This window comes from Chrysemys picta, chromosome 11 (genome assembly GCF_011386835.1).
Source record: "Chrysemys picta bellii isolate R12L10 chromosome 11, ASM1138683v2, whole genome shotgun sequence".
NCBI classification, from domain to species: Eukaryota; Metazoa; Chordata; order Testudines; family Emydidae; genus Chrysemys; species Chrysemys picta.
This window is the reverse complement of record NC_088801.1, coordinates 35,576,945-35,594,605: the sequence shown is the minus strand read 5'-3', so window position 1 is coordinate 35,594,605 and position 17,661 is coordinate 35,576,945. Positions and strand designations below refer to the sequence as shown.

The 17,661-nt window shown below is 41.7% G+C and overlaps 1 protein-coding gene across 1 annotated transcript in view; it reads right to left on the bottom strand.

The window, feature by feature from the left end:
- Positions 1 to 16,424, bottom strand: part of CSRNP3 (cysteine and serine rich nuclear protein 3) — a 171,734-nt gene extending 155,310 nt beyond the window's left edge. The window contains exon 1 of the mRNA XM_065561785.1: positions 16,293 to 16,424. The gene's annotated coding sequence lies outside the window, so the exon portion shown is untranslated. The remainder of the gene's footprint in view (positions 1 to 16,292) is intronic.
- Positions 16,425 to 17,661: the final 1,237 nt, after the last annotated feature.

Sequence of the window (17,661 nt, the reverse complement as noted above, 5' to 3'; positions counted from 1 at the left end):
CTCCCCAACCAGCGCGGATGCGGGGGATCCCCGCAGCTCCCCAGCTGCTGCAAGCGGGGGTCCCTCCCAGCCACTGGGCAGGGGCCGCAGCTCCCAGCCACAGCAGGGCAAGGTGCTGGACCCTCCTCCCTCCCCGTTTTGTCACAGACATTTTTAGTAAAAGTCAGGGACAAATCACAGCTTCTGTGAATTTTTATTAATTGCCCGTGACCTGTCCGTGACTTACTAAAAGTGTTCATGACAAAATCGTAGCCTTAGCTATTGGCAATCCTTCCTCTCCTATAGGCTACTGGCACCCTACAACTTTGGGTAAAGGATCTCACCTCCTGAACTCTGTTGAACTCCCCAGCACAAAGCCCTGAGTCAACAAACAAGCTAACATATTCTGTGTTCCTGGATATGCAATAAACTGCCAGATGTTATCAGCTAGTTATCTTAGTAGGCTTGAAACCCACATGTTTAAAATTCTAATTTTCACACTTTCAGTTTTCTTCAATCTCTGATATTGAGGATGATACATAGAGATTATAAAGCATTCTAAATTAATAGTAAACTGCACCAGGATGTAAAGATAAATTGCTATGCAAAATATAACACTGGATTTGTTTAAAGATTAATCTTCAGGTCCCATGAGAAGTGTAATATAAATATGGGGCTCAAATCTGTGCCTACTCTTCATCCAATGCATTAGCTTCAATGGGACTGCACATAGAATGTAAATTGGTTTCAAAGTGGTAGCCGTGTTAGTCTGTATCAGCAAAAAGAACGAGGAGTACTTGTGGCACCTTAAAGACTAACAAATTTATTTGAGCATAAGTTTTCGTTGGCTAAAACTCACTTCATCGGATGCATGCAGTGGAAAATACAGTAGGAAGATGTATATACACATAGAACATGAAAAAATGGGTGTTGCCATTCTAACTATAACTAAAGTAATCAATTAAGGTGGGCTATTATCAGCAGGAGGGCGAAAAAAAAAAACTTTTGTAGTGATAATCAGGATGGCCCATTTCAAACAGTTGACAAGAAGGTGTTAGCAGTGGTGGTGGTGGGGGGGAATAGTTTTTACTTTGTGTAATGACCCATCCACTTCTAGTCTTTAGTCAAGCCTAATTTAATGGTGTCCAGTTTGCAAATTAATTGTGATTCTTCCTCACAAGCTAGGGGAAGGCTCATGCCCAAATCAGTCTTTAGTGCTTCCCTCTGGGCTCCATTTATTGTCCAAACCAACAAACTCACAAAAAGAAAACAAAGCTTCCAGCTAGAGACACAACTCCAAGGGTTTCCCACCTAGAATCTCCCTTCCTCAGCGACCACTGCAGGAGACTCTTTTCCTGAGCTTCTTTCTGCAGTCCATCACTTTCCTGCAGCTTTGGATAGGGAACACCTTCTCAGCTGCGTCTAATTAGTGAGCAGGGCTGGTTTAGCTGCAGGCCCCTGAAGTGGGAGACCACCTTGTTAAGTAGTCAAGTAAATTATTTATTCATGTCTGAATATCGGTGATATCACATCAGAATGTTTGGAAGCGATCAGGATGCAACACTAACTTTGAGCGCTCAGCACCTGTGCTCCAGTGATCTGTCACAGCCCATCCGTCCATCTCCTCACTAGTTGTCCTGTACTACAATAAACCTCCATCAGTCCCTTTCATAATAACTTTCTCAAGGTTATTTCCATCTCTACACATAATGAGACCAAAGTACTTAAGTTTTCATCTGTTGATTTCTGACATCAGTGCCTGCTGCTCTCCAATAATATTTTTAACATAGGCATTTGTTTCCCCTCCCCCCCCCAATCCAGCAGATATGCAAGAGGCTTCACCAACACCACATTTCAAAAGCACCCATTTTCTTTTTGCCAGCAGCATTAACTTCCCAAGACTTGCATCCATAAAGCACTACAGAAAAAAAAAAATTAAACTTTTCACCAGCTGCACCTTCATATATTTTAAGATGCCAGAGTTTTTACACACTTTCTTAAGGAAGACCATAGCTGAGCAAGTGGTCCTTGTGACAGGAAGCAATTCATTTCAGAATTTAGGCAATAAACTTGTATATCATCCAGTTTTTCTAGGTCTTCTCTTTAATGTGATGTTACAGTTTTTTGTGCAAAGAAGTTTTTCTGCAGATTTAAAAATATAATCCAAATGTCTGGAGAATATTTTTACTTGCATATATAAAAATATTGTTCTAGACAGAAACACGTCTTTTTATGTTGACAACAAAATGTGCCTTTTTTGGGTGAAATTTCTGTCAACTATCTTCATGGAACAGTTATAAAATCACCAAACTACTGCATGAAAGCCCTGAATTGCTTTTGCAATTTGAGTCTGGGAAAAGGAAAGAAGAAAATGATGACAAAGGATCTTATTCCAAAAGCAAGCTCCTTGCAAGTCCCGTGGAAGTCACTGGGAGTTGCTGCCATTCAGTCAGGATCAGGCTCTGATGAGCTCAGAAAGCACAGTGCCATCACAGAATGCAAGAGGAGCAATCCTATAAAATGACATATTTAGTCATAAGCTTTAATTTCTTAAATCCTACTTGTGTTGTACAATCTAATTAAGGGAGATGTGGAAAAGTTGGTAAATGAGACTCAGAACTTAGGAAACTAAAAAACAAAGCCATTTTTCCCCTTCTTTCCTGTACCGCTTTCTTCTCAATGGAAAGGTCTCTGTTGCATCCATTATTATCCATGTTAGTGTCCTCTCCTCTGCAATTTCTCAAGGTAGAAACCCTAATTATAGTCAAAATTAAATATATAAAAAGGACACACTGAAACTTTATCATTCTGTTATGTAAAAGTAGGTCACTTATTTGGTTTCCATGGTAACCATAGCTGAACTATTGTATATAGCTGCCCATAGCCAAAGGCTGTTTTCTTTTATAAGTAATGGGGAGGCTACAAATTATGTGGATTTGGCTGATTTAAAATTACAAAGGATAAAATAAGTGCTTTGCATCACTTTTGGATACACAGCAAGGTAAATTGCATGGTCAACACCATGAGACAGACACGTATGGAAAAGTCCTACAGCATTTAAGAAGGATGAAAGCAATAAAGATCTGTAGAAATTCATTCAATTTCTATAGAACTCACAAAAAAACCGACAGAATTTAATAGAAAATGAGATTCTTTCTATAGTGTTTTTTTTTTTAAATCATATACAACTCTATAGCAGATTTATAATTCTCTATTAAATTCTATGGGATTTCTAGTCAAGTCTATAGAGGATGAGTAAAATAAAGGCATGCATCACATACTTTCATCAGAATATAATATATTCTGTTCTTCAGTGTTATAATATAATAAATCTTTAAGTACTCACCCCCACACACAACTTTCTGCAAGAGCAAGGGGTTTCTCTGGGCTCTGTCCTCGGTCCCCTCCCTCTGTACCCCACCTCTGGGTAATCTAATCCACTAACTCAAATTCGACTACCATCTCTATACAGATGTCTCACAGATCCATCTCTTTACTCCAGACTAACATGGCTGCTACTCTGAAACCTGTCATTACTCCAGACTGTATCCTATCCAAACTAAAATTTTAGCCTGTCTCTCAGATATTTCTTTGTGGGTATCTAGCCACCAGCTCAAGCACAACACGGCTTAAATGGAGCTCTTAATCTTCACCCCCCAAGTCCTCTCTGTGGATAACAACATCATGCTGACTGTCACTCATGCCAATAACCTGGATGTCAACTTCCACCTCTCTCTGGAGCCTCACACCTATGCTATATTTAAATCTTGCTGATTCTCTCCATATAATATCTAAAATATATAGCCTTTTCTATCCATCCACACAGATGAAACTCTAGTCCAGGCTCTCATTACCTCATGTACTGTCTCAATTACTACAACATACCTTTCCCTGGCTTGGCAAATCCAATTTTGCCCTGTTCGTATCCATTCAGACTGAATGCTGCTGCAATGATGATTGTCCTAGCCTGTCACTTTGACTGCAGTGCCCATCTTTGCTTCCCTCTCTCTTCTACATTGCATCAAACATAAGCTACTTGTCTTCACTGTAAGCCCTTTCCGACCTATTCCCACTCTACCTATCATCTCTCATTCACTACTGAGAGATTGGCTCAGGCCTAAGATTGGCCCATGTTGCCTGCCTCCATCACCCACTTGTTACACTTTCATACAAAAGCATCTTCATGCTTTCACGCTCCCCCACATGCTTGAGAGGTGCTCCACATAAAAATCTGCAAAGCTACCTCACTATCCTCCTTCAAATTCATCCTTAAAACTCTCCTTGGTTAGGCCAATGGTGTATGGAGGCCACTGCCTATCAGGCAGACCAATATTGTCACACTGTTTCTTGTACTCCCCCAAAAGGTCTGTCCGTATCCATCTCTTGTGTCTTGTCTTATATTTAGATTGTAAGCTCTTTGGGGCAAGGACTGTCTTTTTGGTCTTTGTTTGTACAGCATCTAGTACAAATTCTCCGAAGACTAGGGTTTCTAGATGCTACAGTAAATAAAATAAATAATAATAATAGTTATGTCCTTAAAAGCCTGCTCACACTCCCACAGAATAACAGCAGAACCCCAGTGACTCTTTATGGAAACCTCCTACAAAATTTAAAAGAAAATACTGTTGAATTATCTGCAGAACTGTAGAGGGTGGTTGAAAAATCATTTAGAACTGATCTTATTCTCCATTAAATTCTATAGATTTTTAGAATATTTTTTACAGAACCCTGTTGTTTCATCTCCAATAAATATAATACAACTCATAAGAGATTTCAGAGGAAGAATGATCAGGCCCCAATATTGTAAGACTGAACTTTCAGAGAGCAGGCAAAGCAAGCATCTGATTATATTTTTGGATTACAGCAATGGAATCAATGTACTTAGAAGTGGGGCTGAAAACATTTAAAATTGAATTTTCAAACAATTTTATTAAAAAGTGTTATTTTAATAATTGGGTCTTACTAAATACCTGGTTAAGAATCACAAACAACTAATTCAGAAAACATCACTGAAAGGAATGAGGAGATTATAAAAACAGCCAGCGCAGTGCCAAAGCAACTCTGTGTGAACCAGTCTTTATCTGCCATATATAAATGCCTATTTAATCCTAATATTCAAGGACAGACATACTGGTACCATGAAGAGAGTTCTATCAAAAGGCGGAGTTGAAAATGGGTTCCTGGGTACCAAGTTAGGTCAGATACTGTCAAGGTAGACATGGCACTGATGACCGGGGACTGGGCAGAAAGCCATCTCATATGTCCAGCAGGAGTGGTACATAAGATGACAGGGATGGAGAGGACCCAGATAGACAAGGGAACCCACACGGATGCAGAACAGGCTGTAGTAGGGACTCAGACCCTGGAGGAGAGGATGCTGGGGGATCCAGTGGGCCAGGTAGAAGAGCAGCAGGAGAAGTTGGCAACTGCTGAGGAGGCCTTGCATGTAGCCGAGGGGAACTTAGAGAGTTCCAGAGGAACCAGGCCCAGTATGCTATTGAGGAGAAGGAAAATGTGTGTTTCCTGATGGAAGGTGTGCAACAAGAGAGGGATAACCTGCAGGTGCAGCCTAGACATGTGCAGGGCAGGAGACATCCCTACCCCTGAGAGTTGCACTCTTAAGGGGGAAGGTGTGTGATGGGGCATCTGCCCCATATTGGCCCATAAGGGGTAACAGAGCCTTAGGAAGGCAGCCAATTAGAGAGTGGCTGCGAGGAGCAGCCAATCAGGGACGGGTTGGCCCATAGAAGAACAGCTGTAGGGCAGAGCAGCTTCAGTAGCTGCCTGGAGCTTGAGGTGGGAAGATCAGGCTCCTAGCAAGAGGAAGGAGAACCAGCATCCTGGACAGAGCAGTGCTGCCATCAGGGTCCAGGGAAGCCAGAGAGAGCTCCTGGCTAGCTGCTAAAATTGGCAGGCTGAAGCCCTGAGTTAAGGGCAAAGAAGGTGCTGGGGGACCGCGGGGAGGTGGGCCAGGGAAATGAACTGAGGAGTTGGAGGGGATGCAGCAAGTGGTGACCATCTACAGCAGGGTAGGCAACCTATGGCACGCGTGCCGAAGGCGGCACGCGAGCTGATTTTCAGTGGCACTCACACTGCCCGGGTCCTGGCCACCGGTCCAGGGGGCTCTGCATTTTAATTTAATTTTAAATGAAGCTTCTTAAACATTTTAAAAACCTTATTTACTTTACATACAATAGTTTAGTTATATATATTATAGACTTATAGAAAGAGACCTTCTAAAAACGTTACAATGTATTACTGGCACGCGAAACCTTAAATTAGAGCAAATAAATGAAGACTCGGCACAGCACTTCTGAAAGGTTGCCGACCCCTGATCTACAGCGTCTGTGGGCCGGGACCTGGAGTAGTGGGTGGGCCTGGGTTCCCCCTTTCTCCCCCGCCACTGAGGAAGTGGCCAGATAATTAGCTGTGGTTGCCACTGAAGGAAGTGGCTGGACAGCAGACTTCAGTTCCCCCAGAAGGGGAGAGAACAGACCATGACACAGCCAGAGGGCTGTGTCCTGAACAGGACGCTGTGGTCCTTGGAGCAACACGCATCCAGGAGCAGAGGTGACGGTGGGCGAGACAGCACCAGAAGAGGTTGAAGAGCTAATTCCCAAAAGAGCCAGTAGGAGGTGCCACAGTGGGGAGTCACACCTTTACTCAGAGAGGGGTGTTAGTGGACCAGAAAATTTGGTAATTAAACACAAGGCCTAACTCTGCAACCTCTTCTTGTGCATATAGTGCTATTACAATCAACAGGACTATCTGCATGAGTAACAACTAGTAAGAATTGTAATATTAGGGCCACAGAAATCTTTTATATCTATTGCTAGCAGAAATCTTACTTTCAGAAAGGAGTGATATAAAAAAGGAACAAACTTTTGTAAAATAAAATGTATAGGAGAATCTGATTTGTGCCAGCATGTCTGCAGTTTTCCTCAGGGATCCTCAGGTACTACAGTGCTTTCACGAATATATTTTCTACTGGTTTCCACTTGTCCACATTATTTGCTGTATTGCTGTAGGGATATTAAAGAAGGTACTAACAGTGATTCCCCCAAGTGACAGTGACCCCTCCCCCCTCCCCCCACATAATTTGTCCCTCACACTTTAAAATCCAACAGTTTCACCAAGTACAAAAATCTCTTGGGTCTTCTGTTAAAACTTGTAAGCTACTGTCTGTAGAAACCATTGATTGTATCTGTCCTGTGAAAGATACTTTGTAAGTTTTACATAGTAATAAACAAGTTAATTGTTCTTGAAGTAATTGATACAATGTAAACAAACGCTATAAGCCGTTAAGTGACTTTGACTTCATAGTAACAGCAACGGCTCCAAGGAAGAGACCCCCACCCTCTGTGATTAAAGGGCCAGGAGTCTCGAATTAGCACACACCCCAAAAGTGGTGGAGACAGTAAATTAAAATATGGTTAAGATATGGAATGTATGTTGATGAATGCTTGATGTACATGAATGGTTAGGGAGGTGTCAGCCTAGAAAGGGAGTATCCATCGGCCGAAGAATGTGTCAAGTAGATCACCAGATAACCCCCGGAGGGTAAACTGGGATCCACCCCATCACCTGGAAGGATGAGAAACACAAACTTTGGACAGTGTGGAGCCACCAGGAATGTGCCATCTGCTGATTGAGTCAGAAACAGCAGGATGAAACAGCTCCCATAGACTAACACAGGAATTAATTCCTATAAGAATGGACTCTAAAGACTGAGGACTTTGAGTCTCTGGTTCTGCTGCCAACATCCAGGAGCATCAGGTGCACCTGACACGGACTCGGCTCCATCCTCATGGCCAAGATACTTGGCCAGTAACTTGGCATGAGCAACTTCTAGGCTTGTAACTATAACACCTATACAGAACTTGAATGAATGCTTGTGTGAATGAAAATATTATATATATGTATGTATAAGGAATAAGTAGTGAAACAACATTGTTTACTTTTATCTTTTGCTTTATCATTATATTTACAATAAATGTGGCATCTTTGCCTTATCCCTCTTAATAAGATCCTGCTGGTTTTTATTCTATTGATATAACATTGCTAATGCAATAAATTCAAAAGTATAATACCTCAGACCATGAGACTGGGAGTTGGTAAGCCCAGGCTGTATTCCTGGCTTTACTCACTGACTCACTTTGTAATCTACATTGAGCAAATCTCTTAACGGCTCAGTTTATCCTTCTGAAAAATATATATAGTAATAGGTGAATCTCTCTCTCACAGGGCTATTGTGAATTTTAATTAAATAAAAAGTCCTAGTATGTAAATATGCAATGACCTCAAAGCATAAAAAGGCACTATAAAATGTTAAATAAAATTAATAAATGCATTTTAAAAATTCAAACAAATTTAATCATATGGGCCTGCTACTAAGGTCTTATGCCACAGTTTATGCTGGTAGGCATCAGCATAAATCCTGGGTGAATTTAACTCATATATATATATAATAGAAAATTGCATATCACTGCACATTTACATGTGGCCATATATTTTCCAAGTCTCTACTTTATTAGAAAGCTAATAGTAATAACATATTTCCAGTGCTACAACTGCAATAAACCTTCACATATTTTCCATTATCCTTTTGTACTGTCTGCAGAATTAGAAGAAGTAGCCTGCTTTCTATCATAAACAGAAATTCATATTTACACAGTGATCTCACAATCAGAACACTGATTATTAATTGAAAACACACCGAAGTGCCTGATCAGTTCCTTTCATGGTTCAACGTTTTCCTGTTACAAAGAAAATTTGTACCTCTAAGCCTTATGCAATATTATTCATTCTGGATCAAAAATCCTGGTTGCCATGGAAACTGTAAAAAAGAAAATCAGTCATGACAAAGCAATAGAATAACGGAAAACATCTGCTGGGAAATCACTCACTGGCTCAGGTTTGCTTATCAGAAATGCTTGGGTGACTTCAACTTGAAAATAAAGCATTTCCTCACATCTAAGTCCCAAACTATAAACATTAGCGAGTTTAAGACATTCAAACATGTACTGGCTCTATAGATTGGAAGGAGGTAACAATTTGTGTGTGTATATAATATATAAAAACAGAATTGTGTACATAAAATATATTGTTTTTCTTTGCTAGACCTTTTATTAAAGCTGTTTTGTGGATGCAGATGCATCCGGCACAGAACATTTACTGTGCTAGTGATCCATCTTGCTCAATGCCTCTCTACACAGGACAATGAAATAAACTACTAAAAAAAAAAACAACAGATTTAAGACCCTTGATGAGAAATGCCAAAAGGGGATAATTATATTAGGCAGGTAACATAAAATAAACTGTGTTATAGTTTAAAACAATACATCAAGAGTCATAGATCAGTCATCTCTCCGTTGTGCTACTCTACTAACATTTCTCATTCAGAAAAAAATACAGTTTGATATTAATTTTAGGGTATCTGAAAAATCATTTGCCATGTAAAAATAGAATGAAAAATAAGAGTCCAAGCCAGAATCATGCAATTCCTGTTCAAATACCAATGGCTTGTGGGGATCAGGTTGTGAATGACAACTATGGTGGTCAAAAAGCCATATAATACCCTGGAACTCATGATCCTGTCAAACTTAGCCTCTGAGTTATTCCATTGTAGGGCTATATAGGGAGAAATGCTTGATTTATCCTCTTATCAAATGTGTATAATAATGTAAAATGTCTTGAGATTGCTACATGAAAGGTACTACATAGAAATGCAGTTGACAATATTCTAATCCTAAATTTGAAATGCCAGGGCCCAATCCTGAAGTGCCTTCCACAGGGTGCAGGTCATAAACACAGCAGAATAGGATGGATTTAAAAAAAAAAAAAAAAAAAAACCCTCAATATTTTTAAAAAACTTAATTTTTATTTAAATCAGACTTTCACTAAATACTTTAATTTTTAATATTAAATCTATTTAAAAACTGAGGTTGTCATAATTTCAAATATCTATTAAAATAATTTAAATGAAAACAATCAAGTAGTATATAGTTGCTGTTCAGAGTTTTAAAGAAAGCCAAACCACTTAAGCCAGTGGTGGGCAAACTACGGCCCGCAGGCTGGATCCAGCCCCTCAGGGCTTTGGATCCAGCCCACAGGATTGCCCCCTGTGGCGCTGCGGGGCCCACGCCACTCTCAGAAGTGGCCAGCACCACGTCCCTGCGGCCCCTGGGTGTGTGGGGGGGGGGGGGGAGGGGGGGGGGGGAGAAGGCTCCGTGCATTGCCCTTGCCTCCAGGCACCACCCCCCGCAGCTCCCATTGGCCAGGAATGGGGAACTGCGGCCAATGGAAGCTTCAGGAGAGATACCTGGAGGCGTGGCAAAGGCAGCGCACGCGGAGCCCTCCACCTCCCCCTTCCCCTCCCCCAGGGCTGCAGCACTTCCTGGAGTGGTGCGGGGCCGGGAACAGGGCAGGCATGCAGGAAGCCTGCCCTGGCCCCAGTGTGCACCACTTCGGAGCTGCTTTAGGTAAGCGGTGCTGGGCCCCAAACCCCTCCTGCACCCCACCCCCCAACCCCCTGCCTTGAGCACCCTCATATACCCCACACCCTTCCTCTGCCCCAATCCCTTGCCCTGAGCCTCTTCCTGCACACCCTCCCACACACACACACACTCCCTCCCGCACCTCAACCCCCTGCCCTGGCCCTGCATACAATTTCCCCACCCAGATGTGGGCCTCGGCCCAAAAAGTTTGCCCACCCCTGACTTAACCCATCACTTCTTCTGGGTGGAGACTTGCATCTCTCTCCTTTGAGATTACATTTTAAGGCTTCTCAGATCTCTGATTATCAGACATGCCCATTCTCCTCCATATTTGACCTAGACCACACTCTTTACCAGAGTTGTGCAGCAATCATGTAAATCCTCTGCACAGCTTACAACCAATTAACTGTGCTGTTGTGGATCAGGGGTAGTTTCTAGAGGAATTTTTACCCACTTGAGCACTGTAATGAGAATTTAATTTCTCAAAGCCAGAGGGGAATAGGATTATAGTGCTTAGAGATCATGTTCTGCATCTTTTCCCTGTTTTGCAAAGACGGAAAGTGTAAGGACAACTTGCCTCAAAGAGTCAAGAAATATCTATTTACAACAAGAGACTATAACAGCTGGGTGGGCAACACTTGAGTTGGTGACTTTTCAGGGTGTACCTTTATCATTTTACTTGTGTGGTGTTGTCACTTTGACACTCATGGGAAGCAGTGGGAACACTTATGAGTGCCTTTTTTCAGAGCGAGCTAGAAGGCAGCAGAATAACTTAAAGATGATATCAATAAATAAAAGTTTATACAGATAAGAAAAAGGCCAGATAATTATTTGAGTTGATCTCTCAGCACCTAGTGTAACATCTATTGGAATAATCATTTCATCAAGAAAAATATTTTTCTTAGCTCTATAAATACTTGAGCAGACTTTATCACCACAGCCAAACAGATGCATTTTTTCTCCTTTAACTGTTCTCCCAAATCAGCCACTAAGAAACTATCTTTAAATGATTTCCTAGACCGGTTTATATTTAGCAGTTTAAAAAAGAAAACAAAAACACAACCCAGTGCAACTCACGCCACCAATCACTGTGGAAACAGAACACTCCAATAGCTTTATAACAATTCTCTGGTTACTAGGTAACCTATATTGGTAGTTAAAAGAACAGAGCTATTTCTATTTCATGTCAACCAATGTCAAAGTGCTAAATTAGGCTATATTCTATTCTGTATTTTTAAAGTGTTTTTGTTTTGAAATTACTGAAATTCACAGTAACAGCATTCTGTACCATGTATAACTAAATACAATATGGTGGTTTGCTTTTTCCATACTGCCAGTGTCTGAACACAAAATAGGGAAAGTAAATAGTAAACAAAAATCTGTCATTAACAAGACTTGATATTGCTCAACACAAAACAAATAATGATTAAAGCATGATAACATAAGGGCATGTTAAAAAAAAAAAAAAAAAAACCATTGTTTTGAAGTGTGATTAGGATCCCAGAGGAAGGGAAGAAGTCAGACTGTGTTCAAGTTCTGGGTTCAAATTTAGGAAGTTTGAAATTTCCCAGACTATTTGAATGCATCTAACTCAAATCGGAATTTAGATTTCTCTCATTTCAACTAATATTCCACAAAAACATGTTTAGAGCAATATTGTTGGATATTCCAATCACTTCATAATATGGAGTAAATACACTTGAACAGTTGAGTTTAAAATGTTTAACAGCCACAGACATATTTAAATAATTCTTGTTCAAACAGTCATATGCAGGAAATAGAAAGAAGTTATGCAAGTGCTTTAATTTTTCATGCTCTATTCTTTATCTTGCTCCCTACCTGTAATAACAGACAGCTGAAATCTTTAACACACATGAAGGAGTGGGGTATGCTCCTCAAGTAGTCAGAGGTTTCAAACACAAACCATGAGGCAGAATGTATTATAGCAGAGTTCATAGTTCAGAATCTGTATACAGAATGGTCAGTCCCAAATGTAAAATTACCTATTTTACAGTCAGTTTAATAATGCTTATTATTTTAATGACCACAATTACTCTAGTCTTTTTTGTTGTTGTTTTGACAATACCATTTAAATAGAACATAGTAATCTGGGAGTCAGATATTGCAGTGATCTGCTGCTGAGCCAACTTGTTCCTTCCTGCTCCCACTTTACCACTGACACACTCCTGGGCTGAAACGGCCACAGAGGAGTTATTAAAATCACATCAGTAAAGTTCCTTAAACATTCCATTATTTGGCACTGGCTATACAACACTGCCATTCTCAGAATGCCAGATTTGCTAAGTGAATGTTTGGATGTTTGAAGTGTTCTTGATGTCATTACTCCACTGGTCACCCAGGGAAACACCTCTTCCCACCGGAGGACATGGAGCATGATAATCCTGTTTCAAAAACTAGGTGAAACAATTCCTTTATGTCACTAAGGGAAGCAAAGACTGGTGTACACAGATGGAAAATTGGATGCCCTCCTCATCCTAATGAACACATTGTTTGTAGCCCTGGCACTGTACGTTCTACTTGTATGTACCATCTCTTTCCCCTACTCTCTGCCAGTCTTGCCTATTTAGATTGTAAGCTTTTGGGGGCAGAGTCTGACTCTTACTCTATGACAACAACAAAAATGGGGTCCCGTTCTTGACTGACTGCTAGCCACTACCCTGATAAATATGATTAATAATCCAGCAAGATGGTGAAGTCCATCTGAGACAGAGTGAGGGGAGTTTTTGATTATCTTTACATTAAGTTTCTTAGGTGTATTATTGCAGTTTTCATTTTAAGCCCTTGCTATATTAAGGGCTACTAGATTTACATTGTGCTGCAGGGGTTACAATGGCTGAAGTAAGCAGTGCTCCATCACAGCTCCCCCTTCTCCTTTGTTGGTGCAATGAGAGCTCTCCGTCCTGTTTCAGTCTACTCTAACTACTGGTTACTGATACTTTTTTACTTTCTTGATTATGCAGTACTTTCATTAGAGCTAGGAGTGACGTCTTTCAGTTCACAATCCTTTTACTATCCTCAACTTTTTTGAAAACCCCTATGACTGTGTCTATGCTGAGCTTTTTCTTAAAAACCTCAAAGCAGTCACACAGTACTGCAGTGCAAACACTGGTGCTGTCTAAGTCAGTGGTCCCACTATTCCTATCACTGATGGAGCTGTGCTGATCATAGCGCAATATTGGAATTTTTAAGAAAAATCTTAGTGGGGATAAGGTTAGGTGCAAAGGAAAGAAAGCCGATTAACAGAAAATAATTTTTAATGCTAAGAAATAACTTTTTTCAGCATAAACTGCATAGCCATTTCACTAAAACGTTCTTAACACTAACCTTGATTTGAAAATTTTCCTCACTTATAAAAGGTACAAAGGGCAGTTGGCCACCCAACTCTCAGTGAAACTCAATGGTAGTTGGGCACCTAACTTCTCTTTGTGCTTTGAAAATACCCACCGTGGGCTATAATCTGACTGCTTTTTTGTTTTAAATCTTGTGCAGTTTGGCTTTGCCAATTATGTAAAAATTCAGCAGCTTTGTCAGATTTTTAAAAGACATCAGTTGCACTAGAAAATATAGAGTGTACTTAGCAACAATCACCAGAGTGCCAGTCTGCAACCTCTTGTCTCTTGAGGAAGAAAATGTACCTCAGTTTACTTTTCTTGACTTACTGCACACCATAAGCTTTGAGTGTTACATTTTAAAATACTAGCCCAATTTCATCCCTGCATAATTGCACTGATTTCAGGTACCGGTAAATTCTCCAGAATTTGATCTGTGTTCAAGTAGTCTGTCAAATTACATTCTCAGATTCACTGCTTGAAAAAATCTGAATTGTATAAAGGACATAAAATCTTTTCCCTATCACTTTGTCTCAGTCTCACCTGAAATACGTCATAGGTAAAGATCAATGGAACTATGACTAGAGTAAGAAGTGATATTTGGTTTTAATTATCAGAACATAATGAATTTTTAATTATAACAGCTGATCTGTCCTTGTAAATCTGTGAATAACATGTATTTGAGGTTGTATTTTTTCTCAACAACCATTCCACTAACATGAACAATCAACTTTTAGTGTAATTCTGTAATCAGATTAACAGCACTTTACTCCATCTTTATTATTTTAGCTCAATACAAGATTTTATAACTCATTTACCTGAAATCTGCATGGGAAATTAATATTGCAGCTTGTCATGTGATCAGCTATTAGTTAACCAGTTGTACATTAAGTTGTGTAAGAAAATCCTGTTTTGTCCATTTATTTTCTTGCCTGTTTTTTTTCCCCTGGCCTTAAACCTTGTAAAAGAAATTTAGCATGGTCTAAAACTGGGTAGCAGTTTTCATTACCACAATGCCATTGTGATACTGTCTTTCCCAGTAAGGCAAAAAATTCGGGGGAGGGGGACAAAAAAATCCAATCACATTCTGATCCTATATCCTTCAGCACTGTACTAAGAACCATGTCAGCTACCCTAGTGTTGCTTGGAAAAGGAAGTGTAGAGGCACTGATTTAGGGCTTGTCTATACTACAGAGGCACAGCAGCTGCATATACTGTAGCACTATAGTGTGTAGACACTGTCTACAGATACAGAAGAAGCAGTAGCTAGTGGTGCTCATATTGAGGTTGTGAATTTTTCACTCCTCTGAGTGACACTGCTAGGTTGACCTACATTTTAGGGAGAGACCTGGCCTCACACTCTCATATCCAAACAGTATCTCCAATTATTGAGTATATTACTACATAACATGTTTCTTTTCCCATTAATGTTGGCCGGCCTAGAGATTCAATATGCACTTCCACTCTGATAGAAAAGCTGAAGTTTTGTAGGTTGCAACTGTATTTGAAAATTGGTTCAGATCCCTGGGGCCTTTGTAAATGGCAAGTCTAATGCAGTTGCCTAGGGCCATAGGAGATATATGCCATGGAAATTCTACACTATATGGAATTAACTGCTCCATGGCTTTGGGTGTTTACAATGTTTCCTGAAAAATTAAAGCTTTCATTAAGAGAGAGAAAGTGGATGTGTCTGTAAAAATCCAGCCCTCTTGGTCAGTGGCTAGAGGAGGGCAAATGCCCATCTGCCCACGTTGCTGGGACCCCCCTGGATGGCTCCTACCACGTTTGGCCACTGCTGCCACTCAGGCCTATGCTCCCTTTAAAAACAACAAGGAGTCTGGTGGCACCTTAAAGACTAACAGATTTAAATGAGACCACCAGACTCCTTGTTGTTTTTGAGATACAGACTAACACGGCTACCCCCTGATACTTGTGCTCCCTTTAGTTTCTCTCTTACTCCTTGCGCCTCTGTGGCTAACGCCCCTTCCGCAGGGGCCACAGCCAGGGTCCATTTGCTCCCCGTCCATCTGAGGCTGCCCCTCCTGCTTGGGCCAGGCATCCTCCATTGGCTCACCCGCTCCTCCACGCCAACCGCCAGAGGGGCCTGGGCTCCGGCTCCCTCCTACCCCCCTCTATGGCTGCCCCTCCTACTGGGGCTCACCCCACTGCTGCTCCCAGCCGGGGTCTCCCTCTCCGGGCTTTACCTCGCCGCCCATTACCGTAGCACCCGGCGCCTTCCACTCACAACCAACAGCACCGTCCGCAGTGCGCTTGTCTCCCATGCCAGGGCCCCCACCAGCCCTTGCGGCTCCCTGGCTGCGTCGGGGCCCTGGGATCTGCTTCCCCTCCCCTGGGGCCCTTCCCCCGCAGTGGAAAGCGGGCTGAGGAAGGCGAACAGCTTCCCCCATTTCGCCTGGCCTGTGCTGCCCCCTCGCTGTCCCCAGCGCCTTCCCCCAACTTCCCTTACCTGGCTGGGGCCGCCCACAGGGTAGCTCATTGCTCGGCACGGGCTCAGCCCTGCCCGCCGACGAGCCGAAGGGAGGCGGGTGGCCAGCCGGCCTCTCGCCCCACTGCTCGCTCCGCTTCCCTGGGAGGTACCTGCACTCCTGCCGCCTCTCGTGGGCGCGGGGACAGGCGGGGCGGCTCTCCTGTGGCCGGCGGCCCGCTGCACGGGGCGGCATTAGCCCCGAGGTGGTGCTGTTGTACAGCCGCGTTCTCTGCCTAGTCCGGCCGCTGCTCCCTCCCGGCTGGGCTGGGAGCGCCGCAGCTCTCCGGCCAGCCGCAGAGCACAGGAGCGGGAGCGGCTCTCTACGGGCTACAGAAGCGAGAGGAGCGACACGTCTGCTTTTAACCGCGATGGACCCTGGTGCGCTTTCTGTTGGGGAAGAGATCGTCCCAACTGTGAACCGGGGCAGCGATGGCTCCTCTAGTCTGGAGACCCACTGGGACATTAACTATAACAGAGGTGTGAATTACTCCATTCATCTCACTAGAGAGATGGCTGTAAAGTTTAACAATAACAAGCGAAAAAGTGCTAATTTAAATGCTGATCATTCAGTAGAAGTATCCAACATGTCTGGATTCATTTGAAATTGTATTATACAAGAAGTAGGTTGCAAGATTTAAAGATATAAAAACTGAATTCCCAATCATGTGTTTTAGCTTCTCCGCTAGGATTCTGGAGAGAGGAAGGAAAAGAGTGAAATAAAATCATATTTTTATATATAATAGATACTACAGAACTTAGAAATTAGAAGTGATCTGTTAAATCAGCCAGCCTTTCCTCCTTCCCTAGTTAAAGTGTCCTCTACAAAACCCTCAAAATCAAGATTTAGAGAGATTGTAAGCTCTCAGAGGGAAGATTTCACCAGGGAGACTGGTAGATGTCAGGAAGGTATTTTTTCCTTAAAAATAAAATGTCAAGACTGGGTGAAGTCAGTTGTATTTTAAACTAATGAATAAAGATGCCAATAATTTAGTAAACATCATATTGTTGTTTTCATTTTTGTGAATAAATACAAAATCCTGAAGTTCTTAAAAAACAAATCAATCAAACAGGTTTCCAATGGCCCCTGTCTTCAGTTTTTAAGCCATTCATAAGTTTTTCTTTTGTAACATCCAATTATTTCATTACATATGGGTCAAGTCTGTAAAGCTTTGCTCTAGACTCACAAACACATGGATCATTTTCTGAATGATCTAGTTCAGCTAGGGTTACCACCTGGCCAGTATTTGACCAGCCTAGCCATCTTTTTATGGATTTGCCAATTGCCAGAAAAAGAATTTAATCTGCTGGGATTTTTTTATGTGGATCTAAAGATTTGCATTATCATCAC